At 38.2% G+C, this 27,770-nt stretch overlaps 1 protein-coding gene across 1 annotated transcript in view; it reads left to right on the top strand.

Annotated features, from left to right (window-relative positions):
- wwc2.L (WW and C2 domain containing 2 L homeolog) overlaps nucleotides 1-27,770 on the top strand; it is a 102,429-nt gene that overhangs the window by 6,891 nt on the left and 67,768 nt on the right. The window lies entirely within an intron of this gene.

The following is a 27,770-nucleotide window of genomic DNA, read 5'->3' as shown; positions in this document are numbered from 1 at the left end:
GCTGACCTTCAGGAAAACGTGGGTGAAATTGAGTGAAAAAAAAATAACTGAACCCTTAACTAAACAATTTGGTGACATCAGTTGCTGCAGTGAAACCTTGACTCAGCCATGGATAGGCTAATGTGCAGATTTTCTCTACGAGAGGCTCAAATGCAAAACCGTTTGATTCTGCATGATTTTATGATACAATTGGCTGAAGAAATAAATCGTAAATCTCCTCCTTTACCATATGGGATTAACAAATTCATTTGAGAAGAATTGGAAAGGGAGGTACAGCCCTCTTGTTTCTGTGTCTACCACTACACAAATTTGGAAAGGCAGTTTTCTGCTTTACATACCACTTTATGGGAATGCTTCATGCCACCAGTGATTTATGTTATTGCCGGTGGAGAAGCATTTTCGTGAGATTTGTTGCACGCAGTAGCGCACATTTATTGCAGGTAACAAATCTCCCCATTGACCATTACCCTTATGCACATTCGTGGAGGAATTCTCAAACCAACGTTTCACTTTGCAGAAACTGACTGTCTAGCAAAACTGCATTCTCAGGTTGCATAACATGCACCATTTTTCTAGCAGTTAAGCAGAAATCAGCCAGACTGCACAAGTGTGTCACTCAATGTTTGGCCGCTTTTATGTATTTAGCAATGTATTGTTTTATATAAAAGCAACTTTTTTGCAAATAAATTATTTGTAAATCTCTGACGAACAGCTTTGATAGATCCAGACTGGTCAACCCTTCCATAGTCTGGACATCACAGGGCTTCACTAAGGTAAGCGTCATGCCAGCTCATGGGCATGCCATGGGCAAAAAAATCTCCCATGGAGATGTCAGTAAATAATAATGATAACATTCTGGGTATTAGTGCCATCTTGATTGCATTTTAGAAATATCTGCTGCATAAATGTATTTGTGCTTGGGTTATTATTGTTAAAAGCCACCGGACACATATACAAGCATATAACTTTTATAATATTATGAGCAAAAGGAAAAAGCCTTAGAGTGTGCTTGAAGAGTTGCTACATTCTTAGGTAAATTACCCAAGTGCACAGCATTCCAGCACAATGGTTGTCATCTTCCACAAGAAGCAATGCACTAGCACACCGTCAGCAGAACACTCATTATCTGTATGTTACAAGTGGCCCTAACCTTTATATAGTGTAGTGGTTGGAAAACCCCAAGTACACTTGTTTTTTACTGATTAATAGAAAGTGACAGTTTCAACCGTGTTCATATTCTTGGCTTTCCACTTTGTTATCTCAGAAAGATAACCGCTAAAAACACATTCCCATGTTTCACAAGCTTCTCAAGGTATAGAAACTCACTGAAAGTCCTGGCATAAGTATCAGCGAGAATAAACATATGGGAACAACACAAACCCAATTAAAAAGGGTTTGTGTGAAGTGTTTTAAAAAAAATTCCCCCCCCCCAATTTTTTTTTAGAGCACCTGTCCTTGAAATTACGGCAGGCTCATAGAGCTTACGCTCAGGCTGGAGAAAACAATAAAAACTGCTCCTAAACTATTATTTGATACATTACTTTAGTCTCATACTGTGTTTGCTTGTACTGTACTGTATTTTCTTTAGATAGCATGTTTTCTGTACTTGTGCCTATGTGATTTCTTGTGCTTTCTCACCATGTAGAAGGTGTTATTCATTGGTGGCTGGCTCTACTATATTATATGGAAGTCGCCACTTTCTCTTTCTGTCAACTGATGTCCTTGGAGTGACAATATGGGTAAACCTGAAAATGACATTGTTGAGATTATAGTAGTTATTATTCATTGCTGTGCATAGCAGTGCTATTTAAGCAGTACGCCAATGCATTATAAGCATTTATACATTCTTACTAGGAAATCTAGTCTGTTTAATCAATGTGTAAAAAAGTACCTAATTGTCATGTAATCATGCCTAATTGTCATGTAATCATGCCTAATTGATGTGTAAGCACAGGTCACAGCAAGCATTGTTAACCAGACAGCCCCAGGTTTATCCATTGCTCACCATAGCAGTAGATGGGAATCTGTGCATAAATGAACAACACAGGATTGTAGGCAGAGATTCATCCGATTGGTTGAATCGTTTACAAATAAGAGGAAAAAATTTAGTGGGTGCACAAGCACCTGATGCTTATTCTGATCTTGCTTTTTGAGAAGGGTTGAAAGTGATTGGTGACCCCTTCCATGAGCAGAATGACTCTCGACCCAGTGATGAACAGACCACTTACTTTGCAGCTACATCTAAAGGAAACTGTAAATATTTTGCCAAACCTTTATATTACAGATGCTTATTGTTGGTCATTGAACTAAATTATATGGCATTGACTGAAGGTGATCTATGAACCTATAGAATTCACTTGGGAGCACTTGTTATTAATCAAAGAGTTTTATACTGTTTGGCACAAATGCCTTGTAAATAATATCTCAGTATTGTTGTTTGTGTCATTGTTCCACGAAAGTCTATAATGGTTTGCAAAACACCAGTATGACACACAATTCTCGGATGTATAGGTTCCATGCAACAATTAATCGGAAGGGATTGGGCCTCATGTAGCCCGCAACCAATGTTCTGCATTCATCTGTACAGGAAAATTGCCCAGAAAGTCTAATTCTATGGCAGCCGTTTTGTGTATGAACACTATACAGGTAAAGGCTAATTCTTTAAAAAAAATGGTTCTACAGGGATGGGATCTGTTATACATAAACCCATTATCCAGAAAGCTCTGGATTATGGAAAGGCCTTCTCCTATAGGCTTCATTTTATCAAAATGATCCAAATTTTTGGATCTGTTATAATAAAACAGTATTTTTTACTTGATCCAAACTAAGATATAATTAATCCAATTATGGAGGCAAAAACAGCCTATTGGGGTTATATAATGTTTACAGGATTTTCTGGTAGACTTAAGGTATGAAGACCCAAATGATGGAAAGATCCATTATTCAGAAAACCCCAAGTCCCTAGCATTCTGGATAACTGGTCCCATATCTGTAGTAATTATGTGTGGTGGTCATGATTCACTTTTGGCAAATACATTTTATTGGGTGGTAGTTTCTGTTCAACTGCTCTGAAATGAAGCTTTTGTATTACCTATGAGTAATAAAAAAAAAGAAATTGTCAGCTGATCAGTTTCCAGGTTTTTTAGAGGGAAATATCTGAAATGTCCCTAAAAATAGATTTGTCAATTAAGGGTATGTTCTCCTCATGTCAGCGTGGGATTCTTTCCACACGCAAGAAACATAAACGTTATTTGGCTCCTAATGAAACTGAACCCTGTATGTTCTGTGAATGTGATAGGAAACTTAGATTGGAAGCTCTACTGAGGTTGGGGCTGATTTGAATGATGAAGGTCTCTGTAAAGTGCTGTTTTAATTTGTCAGCACTATATTAAGCATAATTGTTATTTGTAGTTCTTGAGGGTGTATCTTAGGCCAGGTCAGACAAGAAAAAAACTATTTTTTTTAGATAAAGAATGAAAGCATGCTTTTGCAAGAGTCAGGTCCTCTTCTCTGTGTAGCAGCACTTCGTTTTCCGAAGTTGCCTCACAAGGAAACTTTGGGCGACTTCGGAAAATGAAGTGCTGCGTGTGCTTTAGCGCAGACCACTTTTGATTATAGCCGATAGGAAGACGTGCAAAGCCAGTTCGGGGAGATTGTCGCCCAGAAGAAGAGGCGATTAGTCGCCAGGCGACTTAATCTCCCCGAATCTGCTCATGTGGACTAACCCTAAAAAGGGTAGTTGTGCGGTAGCAGTATCTTTTTAAGTTTTTCATTCCCTCACCCAAAGAACAGGAAGGATGATAGGATGATAGGACAAGGGATACGCTACGCAATATGTTGGCGCTATACAAATGCATGTTAATAATAAAAGGGAGAGAAGGGGTAGTGAAAAAGTTGCAAAGATTAGACAATATTAAATCCGCTGTACAGGTTGGACCACACAGGTATGGCCATTTGGCTTATCTTTCCTTAGCACACGGGGCATATAATTTTATTATATGATGTGTTCTTAATGGTCTAGTAGACTGTCTAGCAACAGTGTGCTATGTTATTAAATAGTTGCTTGGAAAAGTTACCTTGATAATAGTCTATTGTGATGTATAAATTGTGGGGGGGGTCATATTTGTTGTCCTTCTTTCTCAGCTGACTAAAGGTGGCCCTACAGTATATTAAATCCGCTCTTTTGGTGAGGTCGTCCAACGAGTAGATCTTTCCCAGCTAAGGTGGATGATATCGGTCTATCAGAATATCCAAATGTTGGCCCTATGGCCAAATTATTGGATTACAACAACGGTATACGAGTGGTCGGAGCGAGGGCTGCATCAATTAACCAAGGCGGTCCTTGATTCAACAGGAAAATCAAAACTGCCTGATCGACATCTGGCTGCATAGGTCTAAAGGGCCCAAATTGATTAATTCTCTACATGTATGGCTACTTTAAGTGACATCGTTCTAAGATCAAATTTAAATCTGACTTGTGGCTTCTATATAACTTTGCCGGTAAAGTAAGCTGCTAAAAACTGCAAATAACCCAACCCATGTTGGTGTCTCATTGTAATGACTCTCTTGCGTACTTGAAATTATACAATTAGAGCTGCTAGCATGTTGGGGTAAGTCTCTACAAACTTGGCTAACCTGGGCGTGTTTCTGTTTTTCATGCACTTTTCTCATCTTCAGACTGGTACTATGCTTCTCTAAAAGATTTCATTCTTATTGAATTCAAGTCAGGTCTTTGACTAGGTTCTTATAGGGCATTTGATTGACCTGTTATCTTATATTGTTACAATTACTTATTTGCTTATCTCAAAATTGTTACGAAAGTATCTTATCTGCAGCTGTGGCTGTTCTGGGCTCTCTGCCAAAAGCCAATTGAGTTCAAAACATTGTTTCTTTTTCTGGCTTTTCAGTGCAGAGAAAATTGGAGCTTTTCAGTAGAAACGAGGACTGCAGGTTTAGCTGTCAAAAGAGGGACTGTCCCTCTGAAAACAGGACAGTTGGGAGGTATGCTCTTAGGCCACTGGCCTTCAGATGAACAGCCCTGTCTCCTGAGAACTCTGTATTTGAAAGAAAAAGTAAAGCAAGGTGCTATTCTTTTTAAGTGGTTGTTCGCCAGTAAATGAACTTATGAAACTCATGATAAAACACTGCAACCTGCCCACAGCTTAAATGTAGTTCTTTAAACTTTATAAAGTTTAATCATTTCAATTAAGAGAAAAGAAACGGCTGCATTCCTAATTATTTTGTTCAAAGACGCTGTGCAAGACTGTAATTCAGCAGAACAAAGTGGCTGGTCATAGCACTGTGAAATTGGGTTAATTGAGCTTTTTTTCTATTTGCATATTTTTCCTTTATGTGGAACATGATGTTTGTGCAAAACATGAATTAATAACTAAGAAGCAACATACAAAGGATAAAACCAGCTATAATAAATTGCCAGACTGTTACTTTATATGTAATAACGTGTTCCGTCTTCAGATGTTGTTGTACTACAACTCTTACCACTCCCTGACCGTCAGCTTTGCTTGGGGCTAACTCTGTCCTTGCCACAGAATAACCCCCCCCCCCCCAAATTCCACAAGCTTAAAGGAATGTAAATGCTTTAATTCAACTTGCTTTTTGTTCTGACCTTCAAAAATATTTTGGTTAAGTTTTTATGAAATGTATATAGAAAATATTTTCAAGTGGGTTGTAAAAAACAAGTTTTTCTGCAAAATCGGGACTGTCCCATGAAAAATGGGACAGTTGGGAGGTATGTACTTGTCTTGCTTATTTGGAAGCATGGAAGAGGCTGTCTAAACATGACAGCCAGTGGCACATAAGAATGCCTACAACTGCAGGGGGGCCAGGTATGGATCAGCAGTTTGTGGAATGGAGGGTACCCAACTTTACATATTTGCTGAGGGACCAATGGCCTTTTAATTAATAATAATTATGCCTCTCTTGGTAACAATGAGAAAGTAAAAGAAGCCAAATAATTTTCAGCATAAAACTTTCATTTAGGGTCGAATATGATTATAGAAAACAGGTATAAGATTGGTTAACCGAATGCCCTCTATCCTATTCCCATGCACTCCATTTTATCCAAATTTTAACAAAATGATTTCCATTTTCTCTGTAATAATAAGTACCTTGTACTTGATCCAACCTAAGATACAATTGCTCCTTATTGGAAACAAAACCAGCTAGTAGATCCAGATCCAAATTATGGAAAGATGTTATCCGGAAAACCCCAGGTCCCGAGCATTCTGTATAACAGGTCCCCTACCTGTATATGTGCTGTTTTATGACCGCAAATGAGGATTTCAAGCAAAAATATGTAATCTGTTTTTAAACTCTTAATTTCTCAAGAAATGCCTTACTCTGGGCCTGGAGGGGTTAAGCGGTAGAGCAACAGCCATCTTCTTTTTGTGTAGTATGGCATTCGGAGTAAGTTATTTTATTCATTCTGTATCTGGCTTCCTCTTGTAATTGCCGTGCATCCTAATGGCTGCAGGTTATACCTCTGCAGTGCTACAGTACTTACAGTGCCGTGATGGTTATTACTTGTGATTTTTTTCCCTCTGAGTTCTAGCATGTTTTTCACTTGACTGGAAGTAAATGGCATGGTTTTTTTTTGTTCTTCCTCTAGTAACCTTGTGAACTTGTTATGGGCTTGAACGCCAGTGTTCATGTAGTCCCTGGACTCATTAGCAGGATGCTGTCAGATGAGAATTGGTGTCTTTACCCTTGAGGCAGCACCAGGACTTAAAATACGTTGGCCTTTTCATAGTGCAGAACTTTTTTTCAGATTTCAATTACATTTATTCATTGAAGCATAAAGCAAAGCAAAATTCTTGAAGTCACATTTTCCTTCTTTGAAAGGAAACTATTTGGTAAATCTGATTACTGAAAGGCTGTTTGGTTACAGTCTTGAAATGCGAACGGAGAATGTGTGATTAATACCTGGCCTCCTCCTTCATAATATACCAAGCAATTTCTGTTCAAACAACCCCCATAAGAACCTGAGCCAACAAAGTAACCTAAACCGTTTACCCTAATGCCCAACAAATCCTTGGGAAGAAAGCAGATGTCTGAGCTGGAGGTTTTGATTGTAATAATGGCATATTATTATTATTGCTGCTGCATTACTGGCTCTTTTAGAGTTGTTTCTCTAATGAAACTGCACTCAGGAGTTTTCTTACTGCTGCAAGCTCTTCTTCTTGTAAAGAGACATTGTACCATTTTTATTATTATTAATTGTTTATATAGTGCCAACAAATTCCCCAGTGCTTTACAGAGATTATACATATCAGTCCCTGCCCCAGCAAGCGGAGCTTACAATCTACAGTTCCGATTACATTTACACAAACTATGGTCCATAGTTATTTTATTTGCCTGTATGTTTTTGGAGTCTTGGAGGAAACCTACAAAGATATGGGGTAAATGTACCCGAGGCATAATATAGTATTACCAGCTTGCACACCCTGGCTCTCCGTGAAGTGAATGTCCGGTGCCTGGTGAAGAAGGCTTCGGTAACCTCCTCGTTTAGTACAAATAATTTCACTGGCACTCAGGTCAAATCCAATAAGGGACAAACCTTGCTGCTGTCAAGCATGAAAAAGGGGTTCAACCGAAAAGTTGCACCTTCACAAATAAATGAGGCATGGGCTTGTCCCTTCTTGGATTTGAGTGCCAGTGAAATTATTTGTAAATGTAACTGAGCCACAAGTCCCACTAACAGCCCAATAGAATGTTCGAGTGAGGTGGGTTCTCTGACACATTGGAATTCAGGTAATGCAAAGTTTTATTTTCCAATGGCAAACATAAAAAATTTTAAATAGATGTGAAGTGGCGGAATATACTGTACTTTAACATTTTATGCCTCATATCAGGCCCTAGATTACTGTAAACCCTCCCTTATAGGGAAACCTAATTTAATCTTTTTGAAAAGTAAACATAATTTCAAGCAACTTTGCAATATACATAATTTAAAAAATATGCAGACATTTCATGGTTTTAAATGGTTTATAAAAGTTCCCTAACCAGCACAGTTCGCCCCACCCTATATTTCTCAGGGATAACAAACACCCCTAGACTTGATACTGGGGTATGTACTAGTGTGCTGCCTGTGGACTATCTACGAACACCCATTGGCAGGGGGAAGGAACTGATTTTTGTGGGAATGAGTTTAGTAGATTGGCACTTAAAGGAAAAACTATAACCCCAAAATGAATATTTAAGCAACAGATCGTTTATATCAAATTAAGTGGCATATTTTACCAAACTAGAATATATATTTAAGTAAAATATTGCCCTTCTACATCTGTTGCCTTGAACTACCATTTCGTGATGGTCTCTGTGCTGCCTCAGAGATCACCTGACCAGAAATACTACAACTCTAACTGTAATAGGAAGAAGTATGGAAGCAAAAGATAGAACTCTGTCTGTTAATTGGCTCATGTGACCTAACAAGTATAGTTTGTTTGGTATGTTTGTGTTCACCGTGAATCATACGATCCCAGGGGGCTGCCCTTATTTTTTAAAGTGCCCATTTTCTATTTATGATTACCCAATGGCACATACTACTAAAAAAGTATATTATTATGAAAATGCTTTATTTGCATAAAACAGGGCTTTACACATGAGCTTTTTTATGCATTATATTTTTATAGAGACCTACATTGTTTGAGGTGTATAGTTTTCCTTTAAGGGCGAGACCCCATAAAAAGGCAGAAGTTGTCACACTGGATAAGAGTAGCAAACTATTATTGGCACTTGGAGTAATGTAGGATAGAGGAACCTGGGGATGGGGTGAAGGATCTGTGAGTAGTTACTGTATATGGGTTGGTAAGACTGGTACGTGGGGAGAGAAGGTACTATGTATTTATATGTGTTGATGGATGAGAGTGTCATGTCATGGGATGGATGATAAAATGGCACATGTTGCTGCTTACACAGGGCACACTTGTATCAAATTTTCTGCAATTTTTGTACAGGTATGGGATCTGTTATCCAGAAAACTCCAAATTACAAAATAGCTCCCATAGACTCCCATTTTTTCCAAACAATCCAAATTTTGAAAAATGATTTCCTTTATCGCTGTAATAATAAAACAGTACCTTGTACTTGCTCCAAACTAAGATATAATTAATCCATATTGGTAGCAAACCCAGCGTATTTTTGTTTTTTATGTTTAAATTTTTTTATAGTAGAATTTAGGTATGAAGATCCAGGTTATTTGAAAAACCCCAGGATCCGAGCATTCTGGATAACGGCCCTATACCTGTATAATTATTTATTACTTTTTTTTAAGACATATTCATTGTAGCCCTTGGCAAAACTTGTCTGCCGATCAATAGCTCAGCCACAGTTTATTTTCTTTGTGTGCACTTCCTATGAAAAATATACGCGTAACGCTTCTTTGTTGCATACATCACTTGCTGAGATGCCTTCTGGTAGTGTATCGATTACTGATTTGATTTCTCTGCATGAATCAATATTTGTTTTAAATTCTTTGGCAAAGATCTATAAGGATATGAATTAGTAGGGTTAATATAACTCTTAAAGGAGTGTAAATTCAAAGGATGTAAATTCAAAAATAAAACTGAGCCCAATGAAACAAAATATAATTCTTTGTTCATTGTACATTAATTACACATTTTTTTAAAATGGAATTGCTATTGAAAGCAGCCTGTCCCTTGCGATTCTCTGCTCAGCTGCTTCTGACTATTGAAACAATGTAGCAGAAGCCAGCTCTCCAATTATTCCAGTTACACCTGGATAAATATCTGTGGCAAAGATCCAGTGCAGTTCCTATTCTAGTTTATTTATATAGTAGCAGCGTTCAGTTCTACGCTGTAGATGCTTGTGTGAAAGGGTTTAGTACATTCTGAGTTGCTTCATGAGCGTTTAATGCCTTCCCAAAGCATCATCTGATCACTGTCTCACTTCTCATAATTTATTCATAGCCTTGCTAAAGGGGAGTGTATTTTAGAATCCTACAGTGGAGCACTGAATAGAAAACCAATGCAGGGACCCATGAAGTAGGAATTATTTATTTGTTATTGCTTCCATGACCCAGGCCTGAACTTTCCAATGTTTGCTGAGCAGGTTGGTTGTGCATAACATTCCAGGAGTTTTTCATGCATTGTATGGCTATTTTATTAACGGTTTCATGACTACAGACTCGGGGTGTCCTTTCCTTAAGTTCCAGTCTTGATTACTGAGAGTGGCATTTACACAATGAGTGACAGTTATATAGTGAATAAAGTACCCCCTCTTGTAAAATATAAGGATATTCTAAGTTACCGAGGAGTTTCATGACCATATAAAAACACGAGGCCAAAGGCCGAGTGTTTATATACAGGTCATGGAACTCCTCGGTAACTTCTAATATCCTCATATTTTGCAACTGGGGGTACTTTATTTAGGATATAATTTACAGGATATTCATGGCTCTTGTGTATTATACACAAACGCCATGAATATCTTGTAAATTATATCCTTATAAACGGTGAGTTCTGATGTCATCAGTTGTAAACGGTGAGTTCTGATGTCATTTCTGTCACATGACTCACTGAAATTTTTGTATTATAATAAATAAAGTACCCCAGTTGCAAAATATGAGGATATTAGAAGTTATCTCAGCCTATATGGTCATGAAACTCCTCGGTAACTTATAATATCCTAATATTTTACAAGAGGGGGTACTTTATTCACTATATTATGTACAGTATGTACAATTATAGCATTTTCTTTTCTTTTTTTGCATTGAATGATTCACGTAAAAAGGCCCATAGACTTTAATGGACGTCGCCATCATTTCGCCTGCAGTGAATTTTTGGCGAAACGGGTCAAATTCGCCCATCCCTAGTTATGAGCTATATTTTCTTAAGTAGGGAATCTGAAGTTTATTTATCTGGGACTCTGTGTCATCAGCTCTCCCAAGCCAGTGATTTTCACCTGTTTTTTCATTGTAAGGCTCTGAGGGTGCATTAATCAGAGTCCGTATGTTCATTTGGGGAGGAGGTTGCCAATTTGCACATACATGAATTATATGTATTTATCCTCTTATATTGGGTCCCAACCTTCCTGCAATTCCTGGGGTCCCCTACATTCTCCCGTTCAGACCTGGAAGGTAGTAGTAGGTGAAGGTTGGAAATACTTCTGTGATGTAATGTACTTAAAGGGATAATAAACCCTGCTGCACTGCACTATTGAACCAAATTTCAGTCAGTTGTTGCTGCACTACAAATCCCAGAATAATGTAACATATTATCAAAGTTAAGGCATGCTGGGAGCTGTAGTCCAACCAAATCATAGTTGCAATAGTTCTCCCTAAATCCTCCCCTAGCCCTCCAGGGCCCAGGGCAGCATTAAAAGGCAAAATAAGTCTCTAATGAGAATAGCATGTGATCTGTGTAAATCTGGCTCCATGTTCTTTGTTGCTGCATTTAGAGGTGGAAGCATTAAGCACAGTTTCCCAACACTCAAGTCTGTCCGCTATCCCCCATGTTTGATTCCAGTGTAATATAATGAAATTTAAAAAATGACACAATAATTTCTGTATGTAAGGTAAGAGCAAGATGGCTGACACAGTGCTTGAAATCTGCATTCTCACCTGTGAATTCTCTTGTATGAAGTTTTTGTCATAGGTGAATTGGTCTCCATGTGTAATTAAGTTTTTTTTTTTTCTCAATTTCTATAGAGAACTAGGGGGCCTAGTGGGACATATTTATTGTTGGGTTTAGTGTCCCTTTAAGTGTCCCCCTGAGGTGTTGGTGGCCTAGAACACATGCCCTTTCTATTTTACCCCTAAGCCTTCCCTATCAGCTTTTTATCATTCCTGAGGCCAGACTCCTTACTTTGTTCTTTAACAAAAATTTTGCTTAACACTCCATATACAACTTGCTGTCTACTAGTGATTTGCAGGTCGACTCGCACCCGACCCTAACCCGTCCGAGCCTGACTTCCGGCTTCCATTTATAGACCCGCGCCGCCCCGTGAATGACATCACAAAAGGGACGGACGATCAGGCGCGCGTCTATAAAAAAGGATGTCGGAAGCCGGCAGTGCAAGGTTATGGCGGGGAGAGCAGGAAGAAGAGCTCAACGCGCCCCCCGCAAAAGGGGGTGCAAGGTCGCCAGACCCATGGGCCAGGGGGTATCGGCCCGACCCGCACATCACTACTGTCTGCATAACTACCTATGGACTGATTGAGCACCAAATGGTATTTCCATTGCTATTTTGTTCTTAGACAGGACTAGCTACCTTCACAAATAAACTTGCATTAGCAGCATATGGTGTTTCTATGGGAATTGTAAATTAAACTATAATAGTAGACTTTAGGTTGGGCAAAACCGTGGCTATTTCTTGGATGTGTGATTTTGGGATTTTTAAGGCCCAACTCTCCCTTGGTGCTGTGAGTCTGTGTATTTGCTGTCTGAAAGCCACTGGGAGGATTAAACGTCTCCACTGCACTTGACAGATAAACAAAGCACTTTCACTCCTCTTTTAAAATTTGCCATTGCTGAATCAACATTTAAGTCTGCCTATGTCTAGTACCATTCCGAATAACGCTGCTCTGCACATTGTGGGACTAAAGTGTAAATTCAGCAACACCTGTCAGTGGAGCTAACAAGCATCCCTCTCCTGTGCTGTCATGCACTCAGCATCCAGATTGGCAGATGCTCTTTGCATAGCAAGAAAGGCATGTTTGCAATTTATTTCCACAATAGATTTTACATTTTGTTTAACCCTCCTGCATCCTTTATTAAATTTATCCTCAGGAATCGTAAGAGTGATGTGACTGACGACAAGCACACATTGGTAGACTGATGATGGCGATGATCAGTGACAAATTAATGTGATAATGGTGGGAAGGAGTAGCATGCAGTTATGCAGTTAATATAAAAGTGAGTGTTGGATCAATCCCATTAGAGATAATAATTAAAAGTGCAATAATTGCTTTATTTTAAACGTGTGGACTTATAAATGGCTTTGTCAGTGGGATACTGGAATTGGTTTGGATGGGCCAACAGGTTGCCCAACCCTGGAACCAAGCAGACAGATCAAATATATTTGATTTCCTTAAATGACCAACTTACTTTTAGATCTCAGTGAGAAGCACAGTGAGTGTTCCAGTCGTTTTTTCCAGACGTATTGGCAAATGGCTGTCTTCCGAAATGCCTTGGGCATTTTATAACAGCATAAATAAATACCTTGCGCTAGTTTACTTTTACTACGTATTAAAAAAAATGATTAAACCAAGGCATTCATTGATCCCTGAGCTCTGGAATTCATTCACATCCATTTATATTCTCTCGCTACTTTAGCCAACGAGTGGGTTTATACACTTCGCATTTAGTGCTCTTCTATGAAAATAAAACTAGTGGAATCTTTCAGGGATGTTAAAATTGCAATCCTCCAACAGTGAGGGAGTAACATTACAGGGTGCTGGGAATTAGTTTAAAGGAAGGAACTTTTACCACAGGGGCAGATTGGTTAGCATTGATTGCTTGCAGAACTGGGGTCCTAAGTTTGATCTCAACCAGGGCTTAGCTGAAAGGCATTTGCAAGTTCTACCTGTGCTTCATTGGTTTCCTCCTATTCTCCAAACACATACAGGCAGTTTAGTGGCAGTGGGCAAGGCTCCTACACCCCTACACTTGCATCAGCCCTAATCCTGTGACTGCACCCGGAGCCACTGCGTCAAACTGGGTGCAGGCATATGGATCTAATTGCTGGGATCTGCTTTTCATAAAACAAAAAGCAGGTGGAGAAAATCTATTCTATTCCTTTGTATACCTGCAGCAACCGATACACCTGTGTGTAGACACACGGAACTATTTTTGGTGTGAAAATACATACTTCCATGTTTTTACACTGAAATTCACTTCTTGTGTCCCAGTATGCTGGCCAACACCGCTCACAGACTTCAGATACACAAAGGAGTGGATCGTCTTTTCTCCGCGTGCGTATGAAACAGATCCATCATAGTCAAATACAGGCTGCAAATCTAAAGACAAATGCAAAAAGCTGTTTTTTGATACTCCTATCACCGTAATGGAAGTGACCCAGGCTGTGGACATTCCTCCCTATTATATTAGGCTGTTGGTTATTAAGCTATAAGATTTGCTACCATTTTTGTGATTATCAAACCCTTGCACAAACATTAATCTCCGTCACTGGCTTGTTTACACTGTGAAATGGAGCGGTGATATTTTTTAAGCTTTGGTTTTCTTGAATTGGTGTTTTTGTGCTGCCATCACTCACCATAAAAAGGTATTTTCTGTTGCCATGAGACAGATGTAAAGAAAACAGGAAAGTTCTGAATTTATTCTCAGCCTCTTTTTTTTTTTTTTTTGTTTACAGAAAGTCTTTGTTTAAAAGATTGTTTTTGTAATTCTTCCATTGGATCTTTGTAAAACTGTATGTTTATCTGAACCGATCAAAACAGGACTTCTTATTTTAAATCAGAAAGATACTCTCATGCACTCCCCCCCCAAGCTGCTTTTAAGAAACTGGTAAGGATGGACAATGACGTTTTAAACTAAAATTACAGAAAACATTTTTAAAAATGTAGAAAGTGACATAAAAAAGTCTTTATTTCTGTTGTGCTATGTATTTGAAAATCATTGAACTGAAAAGGGTGTTTGGAATGTGAACCTCTCTGAATATAGCAAACAGCAGGAGTCCAGGTAAATACTCTTGCCTTTTTTTATGCTGTAGAACAAGTTGGTTGACTGTTAGAAAACAATGTGCCACCATTTCTTTTTTCGGCAGGAAGTAGATCAAATCACCTGTAGTGACGCTACTCCATGTTTGCAAGAAATGGGGTTATATGATTTAATAAATACAATTGGCTACTTAACTTGTTACAGCAACATACCATTTTGTTTTCTATACACAAGATAATAAGAAACAGAGTTCTGTGTTGATGAATATGTTTCAACATAACAGAAGTATTTAATTTGCTAAATTCTGCTTTTAACTTTCCTTCTGCTACATCCCACAAGATGCATATGTGCCAGTATCCTTATAGGCATTCATTACCCTGTCTTTGAAAGTCATCCAGGAGCATAGACTATAGAGACAGCTCCTTAAAGAAGTGGTTCACCTTTAAGTTAACATTTAGTATGTTATAGAATTCTAAATAACTTTTCAGTTGGCCTTCATTTTTTCTTTTATAGTTTTTGAATTATTTACCATCTTTCTTCTGACTCTTTCCAGCTTTCAAATAGGGGTCACTGACCCCATCTAAAAAACAAATGCTCTGTAAGGCTACAATGTATATAAATAACTAAATAACTCGAAAATGCAAATTGTCTCAGAAAATCACTCTCTACATCATGCTAAAAGTTAATTTAAAGGTGAACAACATCTAAACTGAGTTATACTGCAATGGGTTGGGTTAATGGCACATAACCTGCAGTACTGTGATTTTCCTCAAATCGACTCATCTGCCTTTCTTTCAATAGTTACCTGACAGAGTAAGTTATTGCGAGTCAGCTTATGAATTCAAGCAGATATAAAATGCAGGTCATTGGTAGAATCCATTAGTACCTCAGGTCACGTGGTTTTTAGGGGTGTTGGACACTCTTCTAAAATGTGTTTCATAATTGCCAACGCTGAAGGGGTGATCATTTTACAATCAGAAAACATTGTTTCTGGGTAATGTGAACGAATCAGTTTTGTATTGTGATTTTTTTATTGTGTATGTACTGTATATAGTACATCGGCCCCTAAACTATGGGTGCCCAAAAGGAAGATTGTCATCTACCAGTAGACCTTTAGCTGGTGATTAGTTGATCTCAAGACACTATCAACAAACAGCTTGTCTAAATCACCCTGCTGTTTCATGCTATTCATTCAGATATTTTTTACGTTAAGGTTACATAAGAAACTGTTTATTAAATATAGCAATATACATTTTCCCATAAATCCATATTTAAGTAATATTTTCCATGGAACAGAATCATAACAAAGCTTTTATGGATGCAGATCATAATGGGACAACATCACTAAAAGAAGACCCCACATTAGTAAAGTCAGGGCACTCCTGCCCTCATCTCAAGTAATATATGTTAGCCCAAAGCATATGCCATGAATCCGTAGAAAAGAATTGCTGCAGGGAGCTCTTCACTTCAAAATAGCTGCATCCTTGTCTGTGCTACAAATGCTTTATAAGAAAAAATCTACAATTACCTTTAATCACTCAGCTGTTATAAAATTAGAGGTTCTGGGAGTTGCAGTTTAAAAGAAAAGAATTTCTACTACAGTGGAATTGTGGTTAACAGTGTTGCCTTCCATCTATGGATCCCTAGGTTTGATTCAGGGCACACTCTTCAAGTTGGTATGTTCTTCATACAGTGCTGTGTACATAAGTAATTTTATACATTTAAATATACATACATATTTACTTTGGTTACGTTGGGGTACTAGGGTTTCCTTCCAATTGTCTTTTGATGGGAAATGGACCTTGGCTTATAAGCTTCACCGGAGTGAGACTGATGTGAATGATGAACAGTCTATGTAAAGCCCTGCATAAATGTGTCAGTTCTGTATAAATCGGGGCAATAAATGAATTAATATCCGGTCCTTGTTTACCTGTGTGAAATAAGGTTGCTGGTATGTAAGCAATGAGAAAGATAAAGAGCATTGTGGATTCCATTGTGATAAGGCCATATTTTGCACAGCAGTAAAACCTTGAGTAAAAAGAAAAAGGTCAGGAGCTACATGAAGAAGGCAGCTATTTGCAGTAGTTAGCCAGATTTGTTGCCTTGCGTGATAATTATACCTTTAATTAATGTTCAGCTTCATTGCTCAATACTAATTAAACAAACTACTAAGAATAGCGTCAATGATTTATCTCTGTCATACAACTAATGTTTATCATTTATCTTGTCCTCCAAAAATTGTTGTGTCCTTCAAAATATGGTGGTGGGTATGAGCTGAGCTCCAAAAATGAATGTGGATTTGTTTATTCCCCCCCCCCCCAAACATACAGGCCAGTTCAATTGGCCTTTCATAAAATTGAACATGCTGTGTGTGAATCTAATAGGGACCATAGATTGTAAGCTCCACTGGAGCAGGAACGCTAAATAGAAAATATTATGGAACAATATAAATAAGGAGAGGGTAATAATAATTATTACACATTTCCATTGCAAGTTTCCTTCAAAGACACCTTGTGATGGCTATGGTGCAGTAAAGAATCAATTTACGCCTGTTTTCAAAACAAGTCTAATAAATAGACTGAAACTGCCTATTCTTATAATTTCACAAAAATGTACAGATGAAACCCAGAGATTCTGCTCAGCAGGGACAAAGATAACAAATGTATCAACTAAATGTATCCATTTAGAACAGTTTACAGGGTCGGTGACTCCCCCTCCCAGAGCTGAATCAGAAGGTGAAAAATGACACTTCACACTTCAATATTATAAAAACGGTCACACATAGAAAATAGAAAGTCATTGGAAAAAGTCTTTATTTCTGGTGATCTATCTTAAAACAACTAGTTGTTTGAAGCTGAACCACCCCTTTAATGACAATAATCCGGTCACTTCAACTCAAAGACACTATTTGAGAAATATTTTCCTTTTGAAGTCTGACAGGAATGCAGTTTACTTTTTTTGGACAATCCGGTTACTGCAAATGCAAAGTTTTGTTTGGCCAGACCAAATGCACAAATTATATAAAGGGTATATGCTGAACAGAAGTATAAAGCTGACTGCTTTATAGGGAAGTATGGAAGTATGTTTTTGTTCTGCAAACCCTCTAAATAATTTGTCTGAATTTAATCCCACGTGTTCGCCGGCTGTGCAGACTGTTACACTGTTATCTCATGCTCTTTCGAGTAAGAGCAGTCACAGTCTCCATATTTGATACATGTTAAAAAGATACAATTTCTGTTTGTTCCAAAAAGAGTTACTTTTAAAGCAAAGTGATTGGACTCAGAAGTAAAATCAAACAGACCAAATAATAGACAAACCTAGTGTACCTTCAGATGAATTAAATTTACACAGATATTATTTTTTTTATACCATTAGAAGCTTGTTGTACTGCCCCTTTAAAGCCATATTTACATTAATAAAATACGTTTGGATTCAATGCAAGCCCAAGAGAGAGTTGGTTTGTGATTAATTAAAATTTCAGAGTCTTTTGGTCTCGTGCAAATATGCCTTTAGCAATTGCTTTCTTCTTCCTCTCTTCTGGCAAGCAAAAAGAAACCGTTTGCTCTTCTGAAGACAAGAGACGGCATGCAAAGTCCATTCATTTTGTTGCCAGCCGCATAAGGGCTCAAGTCTCTGTTGGGAAAAAACTTCTTAGCTGTAGAACTTTTATTTAGCGAGTTATATTGTAAGATAATTCTGTAAGACTTGCTGATTTCTTCCTGATACCTACACAAGACACAAACTAAAGACGTGGCCACTCTTTCGATTTTCTTCTCTGACCACTCTGCATGTACAAGGAAAACTGCAGCTCGGTAGTCATTGATAGACCTAAAGTTAATTTGTGGCATTGCCTTAGAACAGAGGTCCCCAACCTTTTTTACCCATGAGCCACATTCAAATGTAAAAAGAGTTGGAGAGCAACACAAGCATGAAAAAGTCCCTTGGGGTGCCAAATAAGGGCTGTGATTGGTTATTTGGAAGCCCCTTTGTGGACTGGCAGCCTACAGGAGGCTCTACTTGGCACTATACTTCGTTTTTATGCAAATAAAATGTGCTTCCAAGCCTGGAATTCAAAAATAAGCTCCTGCTTTGAGGCCACTGGGAGCAACAACCAAGGGGTTGGAGAGCAACATGTTGCTCGCGAGCTACTGGTTGGGGATCACTGCCTTAGAATGTTCTAGTATTTTACCTGTGTTTGACTGAATCCACTAGGGCCCACTTTCACAGTATGTTTGTAAAGATTCTTATTCACCCAGGTAATTTATTTCTACAGATACACTTCTACAATATATAGAAGTAAATACCTGTACTGTTTAATATTATATGTGTTATATAGACATATGGTGCCACTTACCCCAGTCCGGGGTCCATCTGGAGATCATCTGGCAGGCCAGTCCAAACCTGTAAAATTCTTCAACATGGAAATTACACTTGGCTATGATTGTTTCAGTCTTTGGGCAAATTTACTAAAGGGCGCAACAATGGCGAAAATTCACCAGCATGACGTCATGTCATAACTTCACCAATTTACTAACGGTCGCTGGCGTAACTTAGCTAGCAAAGGAGATAGACTCTAGCGGTACTTCACTCCCTAACGCCAGGTGAATTTGCTCTCTGGCGAAAGGACGTAACTACGAAAATTCACTAAGATGCTGAACTTTACTGAACTTTACCTCTTGCGCCAGACTTGCCTTCGCCACCTCAGACCAGGCGAAGTGCAATAGAGTACATAGGAGTTCCTCAAAAAATAGTTGAAAATTTTTCTAAGTCTAATATTTTTCAGGTTGGCTGCAAAAGAGTGTAAATTTTTTTGGGTTAACCAGCTTCCCCCCTACATTTCCTAACATTTGGCACATAAACTATACACTGGGATCATGTGTAAAACAATATAACAACTCTATTTTATAGAGTTTCCCGGGCTTGTGTAGTGTAATGTATTTGCCGCAACATATTGAACTTTAACTTTCGGCCCTATGCAAATTAAGCAACGCTTGCGCAACTTCGCTCTGCTTGGTGCAGTAACACTAGCCCTGGACGCAATTTGGGATTTTAGTGAATTAGCATTGTCCTGGCGAATCTACGCCTGTCGAAGTTTTGGGCTGTGAGTGAAGCCGTCGCTGGAAAATTTCCGGAGGTTAGTAAATTTGCCCCTTTGAGTAGTCTGATTATTTATGTATGATCCAAAACTCCTGACCATCTAGCACTATAAATGCTTAAAAAAAGCTTTGTTTTTGGCACTGACTGCAGTTGTAGCTTCAGCTTATCACTCTGATGTGTGCAGCATTGAAAGTGGATACTGTGACTGCTGGCAGTCAAGAATTTAGATTGCTTAGTTGGGCTTTGACAGTCAGCCCAAAAGCCTCCTATTTGCAGCTAAAACTGTGACTGGCCATAAATCTGCACAGAGGTGTCTTTTCTGCTCATTCAATGAAACTACATCAGATTGGACGATATTGTGCGTTTTGTTTTTGTATGGGACCTATTATGCAGACTGGCTGGAACCTGGGTTTTTCCATATAAGGGCTCTTTCTGTTATGTGGATTGCCATACCTTGTCTACTAAAAAAAATAATTGAAACATTAAATAAACTCAATAGGCTGGGTTTAAGGATTAATTATCCTTAAACAGGTACTGTTTTTTTTATTATAGAGGAAAAATAAAGAATTAATTATTTGATTAAAATGCCATCTTTGGGAGATGGCGTTCCTGTAATTTGGAGCTTTCTGGATAACAAGTTTCCGAATAACAGATCCAATACCTGCACTAATTATCCATCCCTTGTATAGGCCCACTCTAGAACCTTCTGAACAAATACGCAGAACTGAAGAAGTTGAGAATAGTTAGAGAATAAGAGATATTTAAAGAGAATTTATGAAAATGTCATTTAAAAAAGTTTCCATATATTGATTTATAAATATGCTTCATTTTTAAGGTGAAATGAAAACATTGTTTGTTTTTAAGGTGAGTTAAGGTGCCCGCATCAGCAAAAGATTTCATGTTGCCTGTTCTTTAATAACTTTCTCCCCCCGCCTTACACGCGTAAAGGAAAGAATATATAATGAATATTTATCTAGTGCAATGTGTCATTACTGCCTAAAGTTCACATTAGGCCAGTCACACACTATTTCTGGCAGTGGAGAAGGGAAATTCATATGTTGTATTGGATTTCACTTAGACTGGCACTTTCCACTATTTATTTGTAAAATGTTCAAGAGCTGAAACAGCTGATTTCTGGAATTATCTTGTAATAAAATCATCCAGGCTCCTTTAGTTGTTGTGAAAGTTTTGAGTTATTTTGGTGTATGTCCAGTATGGAAATGAACTCATAAAAAATTGAGGGTCTATTCCTGTTTTCATGTCTAGAGTTTCTCATGAATTTTTCAGCACTCCTCCAGGTTAGTCGTGTATCCTAATTCATTGCTTTATGTGAGTAGCCAGGGCCTACTACAAAGAGTGAAAAGTGAGAGTCTGAAACCACAGTAACTGGGGAACCCTTGCAACAGTGCCAGCATTATCCAGGCCTGACTGTTACTTGTTTTGGAGACAGTAGACTTTGCTAATTACTTTCTCTGCATTTGATGATTTTAGTTTTTACATTGTGAATAGTGAGGAGAATGTTGCTTGTAAATCATGGGTAGAGTATATATGCTAAACTGTAAGGGATAGTAACCCCTAACATACCTAATAAACTGGGGAAATGAAGACAAAGCAGTTTTATTTCCTTTTTCTCCTTTATTCTTCCCTACAAAACAGCAGACCATTTTCTCCGCTGGCATTTTTCAGCTGTGGAGGAAGCGCCTGATCAAGGTCTTTAGGTGACATGCAGATTTCAGCCTTGAAATGCACATCTGGACCTGCACTGGTTTCTGTTGAATGACAATATAATGTGTAACAAAACGTCGATAACCCCACAGGGCTACTCATGGTGCCTTAAAGGAGCACTAAATCGTATCTAAAGAAGTAGGGCAGAAATGTTGTACATAATGTTTTGGGCATCTGTACCAACCCAAGGTAACCACAGTCCTTTGCAGTAAAGGTCTGTGCCTTTAAATGAGAAGCAAAGGACTATTTGTGCTCCTATCAGGAGAAAACAGCACTGGTCCAGTAGTTATAAAAAATATATAATAAAAAATAAATGTCACAATATACGCCTGATTAGTAAAATAATCAGAATTTAATAATCAGCCCTGTAGCATCAGCTTTTATGACAGGCAAACATCCTTTTCTGCTTCATGATTTGCAGCAATCCCAAATTTAGCTTCTCTTAAAACCCAAGATGGGGAACTCCTGTGGCAGCTTTCATTACAACTACAGGTATAGGACCCCTTATCCGGAAACCCCATATCCAGAAAGCTCAGAATTACGAAATGGCTGTCTACCATAGACTCCATTTTATCCAAATAATTCAAATTTTTAATAATTATTTCCTTTTTCTCTGTTATAATAAAACAGTAGCTTGTTCTTGATCCCAACTAAGATATAATTAATCCTTATTGGAAGCAGAACCAGCCTATTGGGTTTATTTAATGTTTAAATTAATTTCTAGTAGACTTAAGGCATGAAGACCCAAATTACGGAAAAATCCGTTATCCGGAAAACCCCAGGTCCCGAGCATTCTGGATAACAGGTCCCATACCTGTATAAAGATGTTGAACCTTTAGACTGGTGGTTCAGTACGTTCAGAATATAAAATATAGCATTTCTAGCCATATTCATTCTTACGGTTTGGTTCTGCTTTAAATGAGCTAAATAATTCTGAGGATGTATCTATTTTTAAAGTGTTTTTGAGGCTTTAGCCACGTGTATTGACTTATTTTTATCCATCATCATCATATAAACTGCTTTTTTATAATCATACAAAATAACATACAAATATTTCTTGCTGAGGGAAGGCATTTTTCTGGCCAGCCTGTTTCATGAACAGACTCACAGCGGATTCAGAGTTACAGTCTTGGTTCATAGGTCAGCTGATTTCAGTTGGCTTGTCTTATGACCCTTGTACCTTGAAGATGTGCCAGAAATTCCTATCATTCCATTGCACTAGTAAGAAAGCTTCCTGTAATTAGGTGGAATACCTGTGTGTGTGTGTGTGTGTAGTAGTCCATTAACACAAAACACCCTAGGGATTTCTTATTGCACCAGAATATCTTGCTTTAGTCATAGTCATTACGGATTTTGTTTCAGTTCCCCTTAGCATTAATACAGTAGCATTAGATCTAAGCCATGTGCAGAATACTTTCTTGTCTATCTTTTCGGATCCTCCATTTACTGCTTTCTCTCTTTCCTTTGACCCATGATATTTCTTTTATGACCAACCTTTGGAGTATGTTGGGCAAGAAAGGAGGCAGACTGGGTTGCAGGTACAGGAGTAGCGCTTATAGTATTATAATTAAATACAATTAACATTCAAAAGAATAGTGTTGAGTATTACCTACTCCCTCCCCCAGTAACAACCCTGCTCACTGCACAATTTACACAAAATGTATTTGCCACTATAACTTTCTGTATTTATGTTTGCCTAATCGAGATGTTGAGTGGATTAGACACCCTTTACATACATGCCTTAATGTTAGAGAACAGAATTGTGACGTGCAGTAGGTATTGACATGTTAATGTATAATAGCATTTTCAAAGGTAAAACAACCTTTTCTTCACAGGCCCTACCTGCAAGGCTTATGGAAAAGGAGTATATGACAAACCATCCTCCTGTAGAAACCTCATGTATGGCCTTAAAGCACGATGTAGAAAGGCCCCTTATCAAGAACCCAGGTCCTGAGCATTCCAAATAATAGATCCCATACATGTACTGCATTTGTAGTTGCTATGCTGCTCCAAGCCAATGAAATCCTCAGGACTTGTCTACACAAGATCTTTTTTCACATGACCATAAATGACAAACCACATCATACAAAAAAGTGCAGATACAATTGTTTTTAACATAAATTTTTCAGGGGGTGACACACCATCTCCCCCATCACTTGCAGAAACAGCCCAGTCCCCCACTTTTTAGTAATTTGTAGCTTACATCTTGCTAGAGGAGGCACTCAAAATCCTCAGGAGCAGGAAGAGCAAGGGATGTGATTGCTGGGTGTGGTAGGAATGTAGAGGACATGGCCAAAATGCACCTGGATCACTTTAGATGCAGGTAGGTATTTCCAAAAACAATGTAGCTGGTATAAAAAAATAAGCTGTATAAATTTAAAGTGATAAGTCAAACCAACTGGACTTGCTGTATTTATTCTCTTAAAGATGTGTTCACTAGTCATCCGATTTGGCTTTCTCAATTATGAATTAAGAAAACTAATTGGTTGACTAGCAAAACATCTTTAAGAGAAAAAAATACAGCAAGTCCAGTTAATTTGACTGATTACTATAGATCTACCATGACCTGCATGAACAAGAACCTTCACAAGCTATATAAAGCCTGCCATCACAAATCGTGGTTTTCATGACCATGCCTTAATGGTAGCTTCACAAGTTGGGTTTCTGAAGGCAATGCACTTGCCCTGCTATTCTAGTGACAGAAGGGTTAAGAACTATTTATCTCTTTGGATCTGTTCTTGATGAATAAAACTGTAGGCAGAAGAAAGAATTATTCTCCATGAATATGAAGAACTGCTAATTTACACGTAGTTGGACCATCTGTCATGAGTGATGACATGTAATTTTATTGCTGTGGCTTCCGTCTGCTTTGTAATGCCACATTTTGTTTTTTGGAAAATGAACATATATTAATAAAATTAAATGACTGCAGCCTTTCTATGATGTGGCCAAGTTATGCTTAGTGCTGAAGGGAGCTAAATCTGTGTCTTGTGTGGTCAGGCACTGCTGTTCTCTGACCTCTCTCTGTCAAGTTTTTATATAGACATTTCTTTATTACTATTAGTAAATATATTTCAGTTAAAGAAATCAAAGAGATCTCCTCCTTTGAAGCCCTTGCAAATCAGCTTCATAGAGGTCTCCCCTCTATATACCCCTTGACCCCAAACATGAAATCAGTGATCCAAATATTCTTTATAACAGTGACTGCAGAGTATAGGAAAGGGGACAGATGGTTGAATTGGACCCCACTTTGGGGCAACAACAACCTCGCCCACTTCAGGGCCATACCTAATGTCAGTGTTTGGGCTAACGCGGGGGTGAAATGTCTCAATGATATAGTGTCCTCTGAGAACCTTAAGCATTTTTCCCAATTGAAGCAAGAATTTGGGTTACATAATGGTATGTTGTTCAGGTATCTGCAGATCAGGCATGCGTACATAGCCCAATTTGCAATGGAACCCTTGATCGTAACAGAATCTACCCTTGAACGCTATTTGTGCAGGCCTGAATTTACTAAACCTGTCAGCTGGTTTTACGCCATCCTCCTGCAAGGGGACTTTGATCCCATAAAACACATCAAATGCAAGTGGGCCCATGATGTGCTCGAATTGGATGAAGGCTCCTGGAAAAAAATACTTGAACAAATACCCGAAACCAACATTGCAATAAAAGACAGATTCATCCACGCAAAATTTCTGAATAGGGTTTATTATACACCACACAGGCTGGCACGAATATATCAAGGGTATCCAGATGTATGTATAAAGTGTAATGCATGTGTTCTGGGAGTGCCCAAAAATACAACGCTTCTGGACTTCAATACTTACCTTCATGGATTCTTCCTTGGGTCTGTCTCCTGACATGGAAAGCCATGGAACCACCTACTCTGAGCTACTGGATAAAATTAATAAATGACACTCTTTCAAGACAAAAACTAACATACCTAGCCCGGGGATGCCCGGAAACATTCGGAAAAGTTTGGGACTGCTGGTTAGATGATGCACGGACTGGTACTGTAAACCGAGACATTGTTTTATAGCAAAAGACTTGTTTTATAGCAAAGGGAACACCCATCTTTCTTTTCTTCTTGCCTTTACTTCTTCTTTCTTCCAATTTTTAATCTAAATTTAATTGGAAAAAGTTTATTAATAAAATCTTTCAAAAAAAAAAATCAAAGAGGAATTATTTTAGATTATTTTACATACACAGAATTGAGAAGCACCAGAATGTATTTCCCATAGAAACTATTTCCCATAAATCAATGATCCTAAACCAGTGGCTCATGAGCAACATGCTGCTTACTAACCCCATGGATGTTGCTCAGAGTAGCCACAAAGCAGATGCTTATTTTTAAGAACCTGGTTTGGAAAACATTTTTTGCATAAAAAAAAGGTGTACTCCCAAACAGAACATCCTATAGGCTGCAGGTCCACATAGGGGCTACCAAATGGCCAATCACAGCCCTTATTTGCACCACCCAGGAACATTTTTCATGGTTGTGTTGCTCCCCAACTGTTTTTATATTTTAATGTGGCTAACTGGTTAAAAGGTTATTTCTGAGTGATTTGGGGGAGGGATGTTCATATGATATTGGCAAGGTGCATTGGTCTGTCCAACCCAAGATCTTAGTGACATGCGTATTTGATCTAACCCCATGGCAGAATTTAACGGCCCCGATTGGCTTCATATTCATGATTTTCAGCAGGTATGTAACGCTAGCATCAGAGGAACTGTATAATGTCAAGTCCACCTATGTTTCACTATAGCTCCATGTGTAAAATGCAGAGATTGCCTCCCGGGTGGTTACTGGTTTTATGAATCTCATATATGTCTGTAGCTTTAGGGCAATTCTATATAGGACAGCTTTAGACCACTAATATGCCATTTCAGCGACTGCTGACTCAATTAAGAAGCTTGTTATTGCTTTCTGTTTACAAGCTGCTTGTTAAATTATGCCTCCAAGTGTCTTTCTAAGCTTTTTTTTTGTTTGTTTAAATGTAGCATTGTGGATATAATATAATGTTTACTTGCACTGAGTAGGAATTTGAGCTTGATTCTTTGACTAACTCCTTATGAACTTGGGACTTTCTAGGAAAGTCCTTTATTTGAACCTACAGTTAAGTAATATTATTTATTTATAGGTGTGTTATGTACATTTACATTGCAGAATGTCAGGCATGGAGAGCTATTTATCACAGATAAATACTTGAACTCTAAAAGGGGTGGTTCACCTTTACATTAACTTTAAGTATGCTATAGAATGGCCAATTCTAAGCAACCTTTCAATTGGTCTTCAATATTTATATTTTATGGTATTTTGACTCTTTCCAGCTTTTAAATTGGGGTCACTGACCCTATCTAAAAACATATGCTCTGTAAGGCCACACATTTATTGTTATTGCAACTTTTTACTACTCATCTTTCTATTCAGCACCTCTCCTATTCATATTGCAGTCTCTTATTCAAAGCAGTGCCTGGTTGCTAGAATAATATGAATCCTAGATTGCTGAAATTGCATACTGGAGAATGCTGAATAAAAAGCTAAATAACGAAAACCACATATAATAGAAAATGAAAACCAATTGCAAAATGTCTCAGAATATTACTCTATTCATCATACAGGTATGGGACCTGGTATCCAGAATGCTCGGGTCCTGGGGGTTTCCGGATAGCCAGCACAATTTACTGGATTGTCTTACTGACTCACCTGTTCTTCCTAAAAATTGATTTCAGTTTTGGCAGCTGTCTATGTTTTGCAGGCTGTACCTATATATACAGTATCTTAGGTGTAGGTCTTCCTCTATTCATATTCCGGTCTAGATTGTATTCTATCAAGATATATTTACATTGCATACTAATTAGGTCCTCACTGGTCCCTGTACACCCCTGGGCCTCCCCGAAACCGCAGGGTCTGATTCCTGTAGTTACACCCTTGACTTCCCAGTATAATTCTAATAAGGCTGAAGGGAATGGCTAGCTGGACAGTGGATGATTTGCCTTTATACCTTGGCCAGATGGCAAGCTGTTCACTTCAAACCCTTGTCAGTAGGATTTTGGGTTGCACTCAACAACAGAAATACTAAGGAAAGAGTGGCAAGCTGCCATTAAAAAGTACATAAAAAAAAAATTAACATACAAAAAATCTAAGTGAAGAATATGAAAAGAAAATAATATTTTGTAAAGGTGAACTACCCCTTTGAGTGAACCACCCACATGTTCCGGTGAGCTAACTGCAGTTAGGGGGTTACAACAGGTATGGATCAGGTATTTCAGCAGTAATTTCTTGAAGTA

This window comes from Xenopus laevis, chromosome 1L, assembly GCF_017654675.1.
Source record: "Xenopus laevis strain J_2021 chromosome 1L, Xenopus_laevis_v10.1, whole genome shotgun sequence".
In the NCBI taxonomy this organism is placed as follows: domain Eukaryota; kingdom Metazoa; phylum Chordata; class Amphibia; order Anura; family Pipidae; genus Xenopus; species Xenopus laevis.
Note: the sequence above shows the minus strand (reverse complement) of the source record. Positions and strands in the feature narration are given on the sequence as shown.